Raw genomic sequence first — 19,341 nt, 5'->3', positions numbered from 1 at the left:
TAAGAAACATAAATGCTGAAAATAAATCCTTTAACCCCTTCACCCCGAAGCCTGTCTTCACCTTCCTGCCCAGGCCACTGGTGTGTCACAGAACCTTATACCATTGTGCAGTGAAAAAAAATAATTACATTAATACTGTGGCACCCCAGGGGTCTGGTTTTCCACAGTAATGTAATGTTATGTCTGAGAGCAGGTGGGAGGTCCTTTGGTCAGGGATTCTGTGCATGCCACACCTCCTGCCCAGTCTTGGGAGGGGAAGAACTTCCCCTGTATAAACCCGGGGCTGAGGCAGGGTGAGTCAGACAAGTGGAGTAGAGACAAGAAGCAGCATAGGAAACAGCAGAGTCACAAGGAGTCAGGGGCTGGTAGCTGCAGAGCTCGCCCTGACTAAGAAGACTTCTTTCCGGACCCGGAGTCCGAGGCTGTGGGGACTAACTCCTACCCAGCAGCAGAATCCGTCAGGCAGGGGATTTCAGGTCCTCTGGCCCAGAAGCCCGAAGGCACGGTCACACGCGTGGGACCAGCACCGCCATCGTGGAGCGGAAGCCATTAGAAGGCCCCGAGTCACCGGCCATACGGGTGAGCACCACACGGTACACTCAGGGACGTGGGCTACTTACATCAGCTTCTAGCAAGGTAGCCAGAAGAGTACAGTCAGTTTGGGAGGCCTACAACTGCGCCTGGCCAGGGGAGATCCCATCTGCTCAAGGACTGACCAGGCCCCGTTCGCTAGCAAGTACTCCGGGAGGGTCTATCGTTGTTACCAGTAAAGACCCTGAACTACACCGTACCGTCTCTGAGTGGTTCCTGCTACCCCCATCATCCACGTCGGCTGCCCTGAGGCCATACCCCTCCCGTTGGGGGTTATACTATCACGCTGCATAATCCTACCATCGGCCTCAGCGGTCTGCCCCGCAGCAGCAGCTCCCTGGCTGCACTCAACGGGTGGCGTAGTCATCAACTATTTACTACTAATAGACTGCCGTCCAGTTTGACTCCCTGGGCACGGACCGGGTCACCGCCACGAGACTACAACCCTCCACGGATCCGGCTCCGGGTAAGTTCCCGCGTGCGCACCGCAGTGCGACACAGGCCCAGGGGCGCGTCAACTTTGGCGTAGTCGGCAGGATTTCGTGCCCGCAACCACCGGGTACTGCGTGCCTGAAAAGCAAAGACTGTTCAAACTTACCAGTGGTGAAGATTCCCGCTATCCGTGGAGGTTTCCCGCCATCCGGCGCCATCTTCTACCTTCTTCCCGCCATCCGCGAAGTTTTCCCGCCATCTTCGACCTTCTTCCCGCCATCCGTGGAGTTTTCCCGCCATTGGACGCCATCTTGAGGACGCCGCGCGGGAAGAAGAGGGGCGTGGACTCCGAAAGCGCGCGAGAACTGAAGCCCCGCCTCACGTCCGGACGTTGCGTAAGGTCCTGGAAGGAGCCCAGCAGACGCCGACGTCACAGGAGCGCGACGGAAGGTCCTCAACCCTGACGATCCACTGCGGAGCCGCGGCCTACGGAAGAGGATCATCGCAAGGTAGGCCACGGTCCACTAGGGGGGAGGAAGATGTCGGATACGGAAGAGAGCTTCGCTGCCTCAACCCCCGCCAGCGCCACCGCTGCTGCAGTTATGCCCTTCACCATGCCCTATATCCCGGGAGCAGCTTGGCTACCCCAGTACTCAGGGGAGTCACATACCCTGCATGACTTTAGAGAAAAGCTGGATAGCCTCTTCCAGGTGTACCCCCTCACAGAAGAGCAAAAAGTGAGCATCCTGGTGGCCCAACTAACTGGGGCAGCCAAAAGGGAAGTAAAATCCTGGCCACCTGGGAGGAAGACTGTCGCAGGGATACTAACCCGGCTGAAGGACACCTTTGATACCCGCACCTCAGCCGAGATTAAGCTTAGATTCTACGGGTGCAAGCAGCGAGCGCATGAGAGTATAAGGGACTATGCACTAAACCTACAAGAGGCACTGAGGGCCATTAAGCAGACCGACCCTGATGGGGTGGGAAACGAGGACAGGCTGTTGACTGAACAATTTATAGAGGGTTTATATTGCAATGCCCACCGAACCCAGTTGCGGGCAATGGCCTTACAGGATCCCCATCTGGACTTTGCACAGTTCAAGGACAGAGCCATCCGGGTGCTCCGAGAACCGGCACCAGGTGGCGTTGTGACCCACAGACGCCCCACTACCACTTACTACCAGGAGGCGGCGCCCTTGTCAGCAGGGCCTGTGGGAGCTGATGCGCAGGCTCTGGACAATGACCCGGCTCCAGACCTACACCATCAGGTCCAAGAGCTAGCTAAGAGCGTTGCTGCGCTAACCCGAACTGTGCAGTCTTTACAGGTTTCCACCCCAAGGAAGATCCAGCTGGCATCCGGACCGGAGGACATCCCGTGGCGTCGACCAAGGAGGACCCCACCGGCCAGAGGAAGACCCAGTGACCGATACAGTGAGGACGGACGACCCATCTGCCGCCGCTGCAATCAACCCGGACATATGGCAAGGTACTGTTCTTTAAACGGGCACAACCTGGGGTAGAGGGCCAACCCCCAGGAAAAAGATCACCAGGCCCATCGAACTGGCGCGACAGATATGTGGGAGGACGTCCAGTCTTGCCTGTGGTACTGGATGGCATTCCCATGAGTGCCCTACTGGACACCGGGACACAGGTCACCACCATCCCGTACGTGCTCTTCAAGCAGTACTGGAATGACTCGGATATTACCCGCTACCCCGACGACGACTTGAGTATCATCGCCAGCAATGGTCAGCCCGTGCCACAGATCGGATTTAAAGAGGTGACCATCAAAATTGGTAGAGTCGAACTGGCCGCACAGGGACTGATCATTGTAGATATTGATAAACATGAGAGTCACCCAAAAATAACTCTAGGAACTAATGTAATTGAAAATTGTCTTGCAGAGGTGATTTTCCTTTTACAGCAGGTTGCCAAGAATGCCAGCTCCGGCGAGCAGCGGGTGCTCCAGAAAGAGATCCGGGCACTGATGCAACGGCAACAAGTGGAACTCTCCGGCGGTGAGATTGGTAGCGTAAGAATGTGTGACCCTTTTCCTATTGCCATGCCCCCAAAAAGTGAAATGATGATTTGGTGCCGGGCAGCTATTGGTCTGAGAGGTAGAGATTACCAGGCAATGGTAGAACCAGTTTACTCAGACAGTAGGCCCACCATTTTGACAGCACGGGGGGTCGTCAATGTACGCCATGGGAGGGTGCCCGTTCGCATAATAAATATCGGGGAGAGGGAAGTGTACCTGCCCCGGTATGCCACGCTAGCCAAATTATATATCACTAATCAAAATTCTATACAATCTGTGGAACCCTTGCCTCCATCTCACCCGGAGGAAGGTAACGGCTCTAAGAAAGACATGGAGGACTGGTGTCAGCAACTACATCTGGGTACTGACTCCACTCCCTCACATCAGAAACAAGGAGTCTATCGGGTGGTTCAAGAGTATGAGAGAGTGTTTAGTAAACACCCGTTAGACTTCGGGCGAGTCAAGGGGGTAGAACATCGCATCCCCACGGGAGATCATCCTCCCATAAAAGAGAGGTATCGACCCGTACCCCCTGCACATTACCAACACGCCAAGGGGATGCTTAGAGACATGAAGGAGGCTGGGGTAATCCGGGATAGCTGTAGCCCCTGGGCAGCCCCGCTAGTTTTAGTCAAAAAGAAAGACAACACCATGAGGATGTGTGTAGATTACCGGAAAATCAACCGTATCACACACAAGGATGCGTACCCCTTACCAAGGATAGAGGAGTCATTGGCTGCTTTAAGATCTGCTAACTTCTTCTCTACCTTGGATCTCACTAGCGGGTACTGGCAGGTTCCTGTAGCAGAGGCGGACCGGGAGAAGACCGCATTCACCACCCCGATGGGACTTAGTGAGTTCACCTGCATGCCGTTCGGACTCTGCAACGCCCCAGGAACCTTCCAACGATTAATGGAGTGCTGTCTGGGCCACAGAAACTTCGAGACGGTCCTGTTGTACCTGGACGATGTCATCGTATACTCCAAAACTTATGAGGACCACCTGAAACACCTGGCGGAGGTGTTCGAAGCTCTGGCGAGTTACGGCCTAAAGGTGAAACCCTCCAAGTGTCACCTCCTGAAACCAAAGGTGCAGTACCTGGGACACGTGGTGAGCGCTGACGGAGTGGCTCCCGACCCCGATAAGATCACCGCAATTAAGGGATGGCCAAGCCCCTCCAGCGTAAAAGAAGTGCGGCAGTTCCTCGGGTTGGTAGGCTACTACCGAAGGTTTATTCCCGGTTTCACCAAAAAGGCAGCGCCTATGCAGGACCTCCTGATAGGCCAGTCCCGGAAGGCCAAGAACCAGAAGCCGCCCTTCAAATGGGAAGAGCTGGAAGAAGAGTCCTTCCGCCAGCTGAAGATGGCCCTCACGGGGGACGAAATCCTGGCGTACCCGGATTATAGCCAGCCCTTTATCCTCTACACCGACGCCAGTAACATCGGGCTAGGAGCCGTACTGTCCCAGATCCAGCAGGGGAAGGAACGAGTAATCGCCTACGCCAGCCGAAAACTGCGACCCACCGAAAGGAACCCCGAGAATTACAGCTCATTTAAGTTAGAGTTCCTGGCCGTAGTATGGGCAATCACTGAGCGCTTTAAGCATTACCTCGCTTCTTCCCGGTTCACCGTGTACACGGATAACAACCCGCTGACACACCTGGACACGGCAAGACTCGGTGCCCTGGAGCAGAGGTGGATGGCCCGTCTGTCCAACTACGAGTTCACAATTAAATACCGGGCAGGACGCTCCAATACCAACGCGGACGCCCTGTCCAGGATGCCCAACCTGCCGGACGGAGGAGAAGATCCGGAGGGACTGGAAGAAGTTGAACTCCCTGCGTTCCACCGTCATGGGACTATTCAGTATTCCCACCGGGTAAGGAGTAAGCAGGCTGCTACGTTGAACCCCTTACCCCACTACAACTGGGCGGAAACGCAAGACAGCGACCCTGCCGTCCGACTGGTGAAGGAGATGCTGACTCGGCCGGAGGCTCGACTTGAACCAGACGCTCCGGAGAAAGCCAAACAACTATGGGCAGAGAAGAGTCGACTGTTCCTTTACAAAGGGAAGTTGTGCCGCAGAATGGTTAACTCCCGGACGCATGAATTACTCTGGCAAGTAGTGGTGCCACGAAGAGACGCAGCCATGGTGATGGAGGCATACCATGACGGAGCTGGACACTTTGGGTGGAAAAAGCTGGAGTTCCTGCTGCGCGAGCGGTTCCACTGGGTAGGCATGAGGGCAACCATCGAGAAGTGGTGCAGAGATTGTGGCCCGTGCAACCTGAGAAGGAAGGACCGAGCCAGCCAGAAGACTCCCCTGCAGTCCATCGTCACCCGGCAACCGTTGGAACTGGTAGCCTTGGATCATGTAAAACTGACCCCAAGCAGAAGTGGCTACGTCTACGCGTTAACCATCGTGGATCATTACTCCCGGTTCTTGGTTGTCGTCCCCGTCAAGGACTTAACGGCTCAAACAGCAGCTAGAGCCTTCCAGCAGCACTTCTGCCGTCCACACGGGTACCCGGACCAAGTGCTGACGGACCAGGGACCTGCCTTTGAAGCGGAGGTCTTTCAGGAATTCTGCAATCTGTATGGCTGCCGGAAGATAAGGACGACACCCTACCATCCGCAGACTAATGGACTTTGTGAAAAAATGAACCAGGTGGTAATGGATCTTCTAAAAACGTTGCCCCTGGAAGAACGCAGTCTGTGGCCTGAAAAGTTGCCCGATTTGGTGGACCTATACAACCACATCCCGGTAGGTTCCACCAACTGTACCCCGGCTTACCTAATGAGGGCAAGACCTGGTAAGTTACCTGTTGACCTGGAAATGGGAGTCCTGACCCCCGAGGACACTTCACCAGAAACAGACTGGGACACAGAGAGGCAGCAGCAGTACCGGAGAGTACAGGAGAGCGTGGAGCGAAGTCTCTGTCAGGCTAGGGAAAGACAAGAGAAAACTTACAACCAGTATGCTCCCGCTGTTCCCCTGGTACCCGGAGAGCAGGTCTTGAAGAGGAAGAGACGGCTCCACAAGTTGGACGACCAGTGGGAGAAGGACCCGTACACCGTACTGCCCTCAAGCCACGAGAACCCGAAGGTCTGTACCATCAGTAAAGACGGAGGGGAAACCACAGCCATTGTATCCCGGGACCACCTGAAGAAGTGTCCCGAACAACTGAGGAACCCTGAAGAGGAACAAGAAGAAAGGGAAGATATGGTTAGTACCGTGCTCGGGGACTTCCCTCAGTCTTGGACTCAAGTCAATGGTGCAGTTGTGGTACCCGTACTCACCTTCCTCCAACCATCATCCCAAGAACCTACGGAGCAACGGGTAGAGCTGGAAGAACAGCCGGTCCAGGAGGCAGAAGACTCCACACAAGCAGAACAGGAGAATCAACCCTCTGCTTATAGTGAGCCTGCCGTACCCCTAGTGAGACAAAAAGCCGGTAGACAGCTGCCCAGTTTACCCTTGACAGTTCCTACACCCTGTAGTTCAGGGCCAGACAGTCAGCTCCGTAGGTCCACTCGGGCCACTAGAGGCCAGTTACCCGCACGCTGGAGAATTTTAAGTGTATAAATTGTTTTATTTATGTTTTTCTGTGTCTTGTTGCTTGTGTATAATTTTGTGTTTCTAGTTATTTTTAGGGATCCTTGGTGGATTTACCGGGAATCCTTGTACATAGTTGGAGCGTAACCCAGGATGGACTAGAGACTGTTAAGGACTCGGGGTAGGACAGACCCCTACCTGGTTACGTCTCCCTGTGTTGGTGAAATGGACACCTTGCTTCCTTCAGAGACTGCACCCGGTTGCGGACACGCCGTAACCATCTTTATATGTTTTCTTATTGTATTATTAATGTTTTTGCCTTGTTATGTTTTTCTAAATGTGTTTAGTCCCGGAGTACTAAATTTCACTAGGGGGGAATGTGGCACCCCAGGGGTCTGGTTTTCCACAGTAATGTAATGTTATGTCTGAGAGCAGGTGGGAGGTCCTTTGGTCAGGGATTCTGTGCATGCCACACCTCCTGCCCAGTCTTGGGAGGGGAAGAACTTCCCCTGTATAAACCCGGGGCTGAGGCAGGGTGAGTCAGACAAGTGGAGTAGAGACAAGAAGCAGCATAGGAAACAGCAGAGTCACAAGGAGTCAGGGGCTGGCAGCTGCAGAGCTCGCCCTGACTAAGAAGACTTCTTTCCGGACCCGGAGTCCGAGGCTGTGGGGACTAACTCCTACCCAGCAGCAGAATCCGTCAGGCAGGGGATTTCAGGTCCTCTGGCCCAGAAGCCCGAAGGCACGGTCACACGCGTGGGACCAGCACCGCCATCGTGGAGCGGAAGCCATTAGAAGGCCCCGAGTCACCGGCCATACAGGTGAGCACCACACGGTACACTCAGGGACGTGGGCTACTTACATCAGCTTCTAGCAAGGTAGCCAGAAGAGTACAGTCAGTTTGGGAGGCCTACAACTGCGCCTGGCCAGGGGAGATCCCATCTGCTCAAGGACTGACCAGGCCCCGTTCGCTAGCAAGTACTCCGGGAGGGTCTATCGTTGTTACCAGTAAAGACCCTGAACTACACCGTACCGTCTGAGTGGTTCCTGCTACCCCCATCATCCACGTCGGCTGCCCTGAGGCCATACCCCTCCCGTTGGGGGTTATACTATCACGCTGCATAATCCTACCATCGGCCTCAGCGGTCTGCCCCGCAGCAGCAGCTCCCTGGCTGCACTCAACGGGTGGCGTAGTCATCAACTATTTACTACTAATAGACTGCCGTCCAGTTTGACTCCCTGGGCACGGACCGGGTCACCGCCACGAGACTACAACCCTCCACGGATCCGGCTCCGGGTAAGTTCCCACGTGCGCACCGCAGTGCGACACAGGCCCAGGGGCGCGTCAATACCACAAAAATATTGTTTTAGCCCCTGATTTTACATTTTCACAAGGGGACATTGGTAAAAATGGCAACAAAATTTGTTACACAATTTCAGCTGAACGTGGCAATACCCCATTTGTGGCTGTACAGTACTGCTTAGCCATACGGCGAGATCGGGGAGGGACGGAGCGCTATTTGCCTCCTGGAGATTTTCTTAGAATAGTTTACAGACTCCATATACAGAGCCCCTAAGTTCCTGAATAGTAGAATCCCACCTGAAGTGACCCTATTCTGGAAATTATAACCCTTTGGGAATTTATCTACAGTTGTAGTGACAATTTTGACTCCATGGTTGTCCTCCAGAAACAAGCAGCAGTGAATATTGCTGAGTGAAAATTGCAAATCTTCTATTGCAATGTCCAGTTTTGGGGAGCCATTTCACTTTTCCAGAGCCTTTATACTACCAGTAATGTGGAAGCCCTCTATATTTCCATTAACAGATAACGGACGTGAGAGAGGACTTTCTTTTTTTTGTGGATTGAGTTGAAGCATTTACTGGGAACATTTTACATAACATTTTGGATCACATTTATCCGGCGCTCTTACATCGGGGTTTTCATCAAAATCTCCAAGTGACATGATTCAGATGAAATCCCCGAGGGATCCATTCACTATAATAAGGCAGCAGTTACTCTGGACTCTGTCTGGCCTCTGTCCAGTGGGGTCCATCTTTTCAAAAGTGCGCAAAACTGTGCACGCCTAAAAAGATGGGGACAGCCAGATCACAGGCCTGATGGCGTCCATAGTGCCTCCATCACGTATTTTACCTGGCCCTGAACTACTAGATGCATTATTTAAAATAGGAGGCAGGTGAGTGAAGGCACAGTGAGATGTCATAAGAGCATACAGATGAATATGTAAGCAGAGCACCAGATAGAGCGCCCCCCACAGGCTGCCCCGAAGCACGAGCCTTGAAAGTAAAGATTACACAAGAACCACAGGATGGATTTCATCAACCAAGGTATCATATTAATCAGTGTAAAGTCACCCACCTGACAGTGTATGTGGTTTACTGAGCACAATCCTGCTGACAGGTGCGCTTTAAAGCAGAAAATGATTAAAAACAACATACAACAAAGACATGTTAAAAATGGAAGAAGGCAAGAGGAGCAAAAAGTCGCCAAAAACAACACAATCAATATCAGATGTAATATAATAGTGAAAGAGCAATGAGAAAAAAAATATACGAAACAAGATCACAGCAAGTAAAAATGTGCAAAGATAATAAATCTAATATCTTGTTTCGTTGATCTTGTTTTGTATATTTTTTTATTTTATATATATATATATATATATATATATATATATATATATATATATATATATATATATATATATATATATATATATATACATATATATACATACATACACACACATACATACACTGCTCAAAGAAATATAGGGAACACTGAAATAACAAATTTTGGATTTGAATGAATGAAATATTCTCATTGAATACTTTGTTCTGTACAAAGTTGAATGTGCTGACAACAAAATCACACAAAAATAATCGATGGAAATCAAATTTATTAACCAATGGAGGCCTGGATTTGGAGTCACCCCCAAAATTAACGTGGAGAAACACACTACAGGCTGATCCAACTTTGATGCAATGTCCTTAAAATAAGTCAAAATGAGGCTCAGTATTGTGTGTGGCCTCCATGTGCCTGTATGACCTCCCTACAACGCCTGGGCATGCTCCTGATGAGGTTGTGGATGGTCTCCTGTGGGATCTCCTCCCAGACCTGGACTAAAGCATTCGCCAACTCCTGGACAGTCTGTGGAGCAACGTGACGTTGGTGGATGGAGCGAGACATGATGTCCCAGATGTGCTCAATCACATTCAGGTCTGCGGAACGGGCGGGCAAGTCCATAGCTTCAATGCCTTCATCTTGCAGGAACTGCTGACACACTCCAGCCACATGAGGTCTGGCATTGTCCTGCATTAGGATGAACCCAGAGCCAACCGCACCAGCATATGGTCTCACAAGGGGTCTGAGGATCTGATCTCAGTACCTAATGGCAGTCAGGCTACCTCTGGCAAGCACATGGAGGGCTGTGCGGCCCTCCAAAGAAATGCCACCCCACACCATTACTGACCCACTGCCAAACCGGTCATGCTGAAGGATGTTGCAGGCAGCAGATCGCTCTCCACGGCGTCTCCAGACTCTGTCACATGTGCTCAGTGTAAACCTGCTTTCATCTGTGAAGAGCACAGGGCGCCAGTGGCGACTTTGACAATCCTGGTGTTCTGTGGCAAATGCCAAGCGTCCTGCACGGTGTTGGGCTGTGAACACAACCCCCATCTGTGGACCTCGGGCCCTCATACCACCCTCATGGAGTCTGTTTCTAACCGTTTGGGCAGACACATGCACATTTGTGGCCTGCTGGAGGTCATTTTGCAGTGCTCCTACTGTTCCTCCTTGCACAAAGGCAGAGGTAGCGGTCGTGCTGCTGGGTTGTTGCCCTCCTACGGCCCCCTCCATGTCTCCTGGTGTACTGGTCTGTCTCCTGGTAGTGCCTCCAGCCTCTGGACACTACGCTGACAGACACAGCAAACCTTCTTGCCACAGCTCGCATTGATGTGCCATCCTGGATGAGCTGCACTATCTGAGCAACTTCTGTGTGTTGTAGAGTCCGTCTCATGCTTCCACGAGTGTGAAAGCACAACCTACATTCAAAAGTGACAAAAACATCAGCCAGAAAGCATTGGTACTGAGATGTGGTCTGTGGTCCCCACCTGCAGAACCACTCCTTTATTGAGGGTATCTTGATAATTGCCAATAATTTCCATCTATTGTCTATTCCATTTGCACAACAGTATGTGAAATTGATTGTCAATCAGTGTTGCTTCCTAAGTGGACAGTTTGATTTCACTGAAGTTTGATTTACTTGGAGTTATATTCTGTTGTTTAAGTGTTCCCTTTATTTTTTTGAGCAGTATACACATGCATACATACATACATGAATACATACATAAAACTTATTAATCATTTAGAAATTTTGAGCAAAAATAAAGTGCAAGTGCAAAACCAATGCAAATGAAATAATGTACACATAGATCTAGCAGAATAAACAAATAATGTAAGACCAATAATATATATTAAAAAAAAAAAAAAACACTTAGATCCCAAAATCCAGACCTGTGGTCATGGTGAAAGGCGGCTTCCTGCTCCCCTAGGAAGCATCCCAAGATGTGTTTTGCAAGTTACTTCCTCAGGGAGTTGCGTGGAGGGAAGGCCAGGAAGACCTTATATAATAGGTAAATATAGATAAGCGGCAGTAGAAAGACAGGTACTGCATCTGTTTTTGTTCTAATTTCATATGTCGGTATTTCAAAAATCTTGTAGTTTTCAGACAATTAGCTGATATCACTGAACATATAAGAAAACTCTCTCACAGAAGTCAATAGGTAATCTCCGAACACTGCAAAGTACGGTATATAGCTGAACTGTACAGAGAATAGAATAAAAGAAATCTACACTACAACGGATTAGAAGAGAGCATGTTTCAGTGTCTGGTTTAAATTATTTAAAAAAAATCTAAATTATGTAAAAATGTCCACAACTAGAATGAATGCCATCAAAATGGATATATTACCTCATTTTTTATATATTTTGCAAACAGTTCCTATCTCTGCACCGTATATCTTCTTTCGTAAACTAAGATCAGCTTAAGGCTGTGTGCCCACTATGCGTTTTTCAAGCGTTTTTGCCGCGGAATTTCAGCAGCGAAAAAGCTTAAAGAACGCTTGGTAATACGTGCCCCATGGTCCCCAATGATCATCCGCATGTGCTGTGCCGATTGCATGGATTTATATAGTGTGACCAAGTTGTCAAGCACTTTCCAAGTGATGCTAAAATCGCTTGGAAAGCGCTTGTCAACCCGCATGCGGAAATGCATGCAAAAACGCTTGACAAACGCTTCTACGTGGCAGGAAAAACGCATGTAAAATCCGATTACGCAAAATAATTGGTAGTGCTGCGGATTTTTCCGCAATGATAATCCGCAGCGGAAATTTCCACAGCATGTGCACAGCACATGCGGATTATCATTGGGGAACATGGCAGGCCTTCTACCAAGCGGTTTTTAAGCGTTTCTGCAGCGGAATTGCTTAAAAAAAGCATAGTGGGCACACAGCCTAATTCCACGGTTTTGGAAACTTAAAAACCCCCCTAACATATTAGATTGGTACAAGGAAATGGTGAATCTATGTAGAATGGAAGAACTGTCTGCAGAATGTAATGGAACCAATGATAAATTTAGAAGGGTTTGGAGCAGATGGATTCTGTTCCAGGACTCACCTGATTTTCATAACCTATTCTAATAGTTTCAACAGATACATGTGATTGTGTTCGTAATTAGTCACACAGGCATAAGGACCTTCCCTCTTCACCCTTTGCCTTTTCTTCGCTCTTTTCTCTTCTTATATGGGCTTTTCAGATATAATATAGAATTTTCCTCAACATATATGATTCTCTTATAGGCGGTTACCTTACAAATATTATATTGTTCAATATACTACCATTTGAATTATTTGAAAAAAGTGACCCCATTTGAACTTTGAACATTTTTCTATAATTCTATTTTGTTATATTTTCTTCAAAATTGAATACAATATATTTTTCTTGATTTGCAAAACGTAAAATGATTATTAATGCTTAATTGATGTTTAATAAAGAAGATTGAATATAAAATGTCCACAACTCAATTGTTAGAGATTATTTAAACTCCTTAATGTCAAATCACGTACATGTGCATCATTCGTGGGTACAGTTCCTGCAGGAACACATTTACATCATTGTGATTACATAGGCAAAGCTCTTATAATTGACAGCAGGGATCCTGCTACAACTTCTAGGATCAGAGAAAACAAACCTGACAGGTTAAATGGGTTGTTTAGGACAGAAATATTGATAAATTATAGATAAGAAATGTCATCAACATGAAATTAGTGGGGCTATTACACCCGACACCACCGCCACTAATCAGCTGAAATCTGCTCGCGCAGCCCCCGGAGGTAAGTGATGTACAAGGAGGAACTAAGCAATTTCAAGTGCAAGGCAGGTAGAGTGCAGTACTTGATAGCGTCACCACAGAACTCTGATTCAACATCATTGAGTCTGTCTAGGATTATTTGAAAGAACAAAAATATTTGCACAAAGCTATATCCACAGTAATAATAATAATAATAATATTTTTATTTATATAGCGCCAACATATTCCGCAGTGCTTTACAATTCAGACAATTTACAGACATTATCGTCACTGTCTCTATTGGGTCTAGATTCCCTATCTGAGTGTGGGAGGAAACCGGAGAACCCGGAGGAAACCCACACAAACACAGGGAGAACATACAAACTCCTTGCAGATATTTTCCTTGGTGGGATTTGAACCCAGGACCTCAGCGCTGCAGTGCTAACCACTGAGCCACCGTGCTGCCCACAGTAGATATGTGGTCAGTTCTCCAAGATGTTTAGAGCAACTTCTACTGTGTGCGAATGTATCTAGAAGAATTGATGCTGTTCGCTCAATACCAGTGTATTACAGGGGCTGCACCCCATCTAGCAGACACGGCCTCAATCAACACACTTGTATTGAGTGAGGACGTGTCCAATAGATGGGTTCTGCCCGGGAATATGTATATTGCATACTTGACCATCGTTCCCGGCGCAGACACCAACAAATCCTCACAGCACATAGTGCATGAACTAGGAGGATTCACAAGTCTGCAGTCACACAGAGTGACTGCAGACTTTGCATTTTAGACTGAACAACCCCTTTAAGTATTTTACTAATGATCAATGTGATTACCTAATATACATTACAAATTGTCCAGCATGCTATACATCGCAAGAGATGAAAGGTATTTACGATGTGCCTGATATACCCAAAGTCTGTCTTTTGGCCAAATGTCATATAACAAAAAAAAATACTTCAAGTCAATGGACAATGCTAAGTTTATAACCAGGGCTGTGGAGTCGGTAAGCCAAACCTGCGACTCCGACTCCTCAATTTCCCTTACACCAACTCCGACTCCAACTCCCACATATATTGCTTATATTTAAATAGATAGATAAAGTCATAGAGGCGTGGATAGATAGATAGATGGAGGGATGGATAGATAGATAGTGGGATAGATGGAGGAATAAATAGATTAATAGAGGGATGGATAGGTAAATAGAGGGATGGATAGATGGAGAGATAGATAGATACAGGGATGGATGGATAAATATATGGATAGATAGATGATAGATAGCCATATGGATGGCTAGATGGAGGGAGAGATGAAGGGATAGATGAAAGGATGGATAGATAGATAAGATCGATAAAGTCATAGATAGATAGTGGGATAGATGGAGGAATAGATAGATTAATAGAGGTATGGATAGGTAAATAGAGGGATGGATAGATGGAGAGATAGATATAGGGATGGATGCATGGATAAATATATGGATAGATAGATGATAGATAGCCATATGGATGGATAGCTGGAGGGATAGATGAAAGGATGGATAGATAGAGGGATAAATGAAAGGATAGATGAACGGATAGATGGAGGGATAGATAGAGGGATGGATAGATAGATGAATACATGGAGGGATAGATAGAGTGTGATAGACAGATGACAGCTACAGACAGCAAATAGTACATTGCACATATCGCACATATAGTTCACACATTGTACAGAGAGCACATAATAATCACCTACAATATTAGCATTAGCTACCTTCCTGTGACAGATGAGCAGTAGTACTTTCACTTTCTCCAGCTTGGGGCCCAGGAATCAGATCCTGTGCAGGGCAGGCACCCCCCCCCCCCTCCTCTCTCTGGTGAAGACGGCAGAAGACAGGACAGAGGAGGGGAGATTGCCCCCTGCAGTCTGCAGCCGGTGCAGGACGGGAGCACTGCAGCATACAAGTGAGTTTTGATAGGTGCATGCCCCTGCTTCTAGGGGGGGCAGCTGCCCCCCCTGCCCCTCGCTGGCTATGGCCATGATTCACACAGAGCGTTTTTGCAGATGTTTTTTTGCAGTAAAATGCAGTGTCTCTGGGCATCCCAGCAAAGTCAATGGGTTTCAAGATATGACATTCAGACACATCGTTTTGTGAGGATCCGTTTTTGGGCTCAAAAACAGATCCTCACAAAGAATGAGCATGTCAGTTTGTGCGGCGTTTTTCTAATCTGCTTTTGCTATTGAAAATATTATCTATGAGCGCAAAAACCTTTCAGGTGATGCGGTTTTTTAAAAAGCTGATCTGCTTTTGCAGCTGAAAAACGTATCCTCAAAATATTAAAGTCTATATTATTATTTTGTATTGCAAAAGCTGGTAAAAGCTTTCCTGTTCAGTATTTGATCATACAAACACAGAGTATACTACTGACTATGGAGCCTTTCGGAGATAACGCATTACCTACCCTCCCATGCAATCTGCATAAATTGCAAAAATTAGAATTTCAGTACTATCAAGCAAACACGAGAAATTCAGGAGATGTTACATCACAAGAATTATTGGCTATTCTCCAAAGAACTCTTCCAAGATAAATCTCTTATGGTCTGCTTCAGGAAATATGTGAAGCACATGTGCTCCATATGGAGCAAAAACAGTAACAACTATCCCAAAATGGTTTGGATTTGGAGATATTATTAAAATTCACGATGAGCACACCTTTTTGGTATGCATACAGAATCCAAAAGGAAATTACACAACTCAAATCCATATATATAAAAAAAAGACTATTAGAAATCTCTGAGCGAATATTCTCCTTATATGAGGGTAAGTTCACACTGAGTTTCTTGAAGTGAATATCAAAATTTCAGATTCACTTTAAAATCCACATGAAAAAAACTGTGTGAACAGACATTTTATTACATTATCTTCCTTTCTTTTTAGGACAGCAAGAAGGATTCCATATCCTGCATCTTTACAAAAAGTGTCATCTGTAAAATAATCAAGAAGGTAGCAAACTGCAAATTACCCACTTCACCGCTGCACACTAAGCTCTTGTTCACACCAAGAAAACTGGTGGAAATGCAATGATGAATCTGGCCCCAAGTGTGAATACCTCAAATAGTACATACAAACTAGTGTGTACAGGTGCCCACGATGTGCATTTTAAGCGTTTCCGCAGCGGCAAAAACGCTGCAGAAATGCTTAAAAAATGCATGGTAGAAGGTCTGCTATGTTCCCCAATGATAATCCACATGTGCTGTGCACATGCTGCGGAAATTTCCGCTGCGGATTATCACTGCGGAAAAAAATGCAGCACTACCAATTATTTTGCAGAAGCGCTGCGTTTTCGCCACCATTGACTTGCATTAGAACGCATGTATTCCGCTTCACTAGATAAGCACATGCGGAATACATGCGTTCAATGTGCGGATGGTACCCAGGTGTGGAGGAGAGGAGACTCTCCTCCGGACCCGGGTACCATAGAAAACTGTAAAAAAAAGAATAAAATAAAAAATAAATTTATACTTACCTTCTGATGGCCCACGGCGCGCTCGTCCTCCATTGCCGGCAGATCGCGATGGACTGGAGGACCTGCGCTGACGTCATAGTCATGTGACAGGTCACGCAACGCTGACGTCGGCAGGTCCTTCAGTGTACCGCGATCTGCCGGCAGCCAGGACGGAGTGAAGCAAGACTCCGGGGGCCATCAGAAGGTAAGTATAGATTTATTTTTTATTTTTAAACATTCTTTCGGTCACAGTATATAAATCCATGCCGGTTGCATGGATTTATATAGTGTGACCAAGTTGACAAGCTCCTTCCAAGTGATGCTAAAATCGCTTGGAAAGCGCTTATCAACACGCATGCGGAAATGCATGTGAAGAACGCTTCACATCCGCATGTCCCTGGCAGGAAAAACGTATGTACAATCCGCAAGCGTTCTTTTCTGCCAGGGAGATGCAGAAACGGTCAGGAAAAATCCGGAGCATTTCTGCATCGTGGGCACATAGCCTAAGACAATACTTCTAAGAGTGCCCACGTAGCGTTTTACAAGCGTTTATGCTGCGGAATTTCCGTAGCATAAACGCTTGGGAAACGCTTGGTAATCCAGCCCCCATGGTCCCCAATGATAAGCCGCACTTTCAATGCCCATGTTGCGGATTTTTCCGCAGCGTTCATGCTACGCTCAAAAATCCGCAGCATGTCCATTAATTTTGCGGACACGCAGCGTAATCGCCACCATTGACTTGCATTGAAACTCTCATCCAAACCTGGGTACCATAGAAAACTGTAAAAAAAGAATTTAAAATAAAAAATAAAGTTTATACTCACCTACCAGTGTCTTCCCGGTGTTTTTGTCTGCTCCGGGACGGTGTCTTGCAATGTTCGCGTTGATGTGAAGGGCCTGCCATGACGTCACTGAGTCATGTGACCCATCACATGGCTCAATGACGTCACCGCAGGTCCTTCACACTACCGCAAGCAGTGCAAGACACTGGACGAAGCAGGCAAAACACCGGGAAGACATCAGAAGGTGTGTATAAACTTTATTTTTTTTATTTTTCACCATTCTTATTCTTTTTTTAACTAACTTGGTCACACTACTATAAATCCATGCCGGTTGCATGGATTTATATAGTGTGAACAAGTTGTGATGTTAAAATCGCTTGGAAAAGCTCTTGATAACCCGCATGCGGAAATGCATGCAAAAACGCTTCACAAACGCTTCTACCTTGCGGGAAAACCGCATGTAAAAACCGCATGTAAAATCCGCATGCGTTTTTCCTACCAGGGAGAAGCGTAAAAAATATGCTTCATTTCTGCAACGTGGGCACTTAGCCTAATACATTTAGAAAATTGGAACGGTATTACTGCCATAGAAAATAGGTAAACGCTACAATAAGTACATATGGAATATTGGAAAAATGGAACCACAACATTGCTATAGAAAAATTAAAATAAAAAGAAGGTATAGTGGGGAAAAAAAGTATTTAGTTAGCCACCAATTGTGCAAGTTCTCCCACTTAAAAAGATGAGAGAGGCCTGTAATTGACATCATAGGTAGACCTCAACTATGAGAGACAAAATGAGAAAACAAATCCTGAAAATCACATTGTCTGATTTGGAAAGAATTTTTTTTTTCAAATTTTGGTGGAAAATAAGTATTTGGTCAATTACAAAAGTTAATCTCAATACTTTCTTATATATCCTTTGTTGGCAATGACAGAGGTCTTATCCTGGTCCTCTAGGACAGATCAGCAAGAAAAGAACTGTCCACAGGCCGCCTCGAAGCACAAGTATGGTCCTAATCATAAAGACAGACAGAGAGACAGACAGAGGTGGGCCTGTGGGCAGGTCTTTTCTTGCTGATCTGGCCTAGAGCACCATGATAAGACCCTACCTACCATCCTGCCCCAAAGCACAAAAATCTCATTAACGCAAAATTGCAAACACTGAATACACAAGACGGATTTCTTCACCTCAGGTATCATATTAATCAGTGCAGCAGCCCCAACATGACGCTGCCTGTAGATTACTTAGCAAAATCCTGCTGACAAGTTCGCTTTAAGTTTTCACTCTACAGCAACAACAGCACAGTAAAAAAAATAAAATAAAATCTCCCTGAGAATTAAAAAAAAGACGCACCAAGCTTTGCAGTAGCTTAAGAAACCATGGTTACGACCACTCATATGGTGACAGTTATTTAGCTGCTAGTGGTCATAACTGAGGATACTCAAGCAATTGCAAAGAATGCACATGAGGTAAGCGACATAGGTTATCAGGAGAACTATACTACATTTCTAATTGGAGGTATTTGCTAATATTATTGTTACACCTACCACATATTGGGATAGGATCTTGGATATGGGAATACCTTTTTAACTATATCTTCCATCTATCTTCACTAGGTCATTCCATTTCAAGTGATCCAAATCTGATTTTTTTTTTTACCTATCTTAGGATATTTAAATTTCTTTGGTGTTTTTTGAACTGCTAATTGAATTAAAAAAAGGTTTGAATTTTTATCATTACTTAATGTTTTATAGATTTCTAAATGGACTTTTTGGGCTTCTATGACTTTACATTTGTTATCATATCTCGGGCTAGAATTAAGATATAGAGATGTGAGAGGCATTATTTTGTCCAGAATTGTACAGGTTTTAATTTGATATGTGACAAGATTATGTTTTTTGATATTTTGCTTTAGAGGAATCAAATTCTAAATTTTGCGATTTCGGAAAAACTATAGGTTATACATTTTTTTAAAAATGCATATGTGTTACTTGTGTTCTTGGTTACATTTGTTCAGGGATTTAAGGGAATCTCTGTAGGATCATATGCGAAGCATGATTTTTTAAATACAGTCTCATCCTAATCATAT

General features: G+C 46.5%; 1 protein-coding gene across 2 annotated transcripts in view; it reads right to left on the bottom strand.

Moving 5' to 3' along the window:
- SPIDR (scaffold protein involved in DNA repair) overlaps positions 1 to 19,341 on the bottom strand; it is a 613,128-nt gene that overhangs the window by 573,054 nt on the left and 20,733 nt on the right. The gene's annotated exons all lie outside the window — the stretch shown is intronic.

Source organism: Phyllobates terribilis, unplaced genomic scaffold (genome assembly GCF_046119375.1).
Source record: "Phyllobates terribilis strain yellow unplaced genomic scaffold, ASM4611937v1 Scaffold_4__5_contigs__length_816908805, whole genome shotgun sequence".
Taxonomy (NCBI): domain Eukaryota; kingdom Metazoa; phylum Chordata; class Amphibia; order Anura; family Dendrobatidae; genus Phyllobates; species Phyllobates terribilis.
This window is presented reverse-complemented; position numbering and strand designations above follow the sequence as displayed.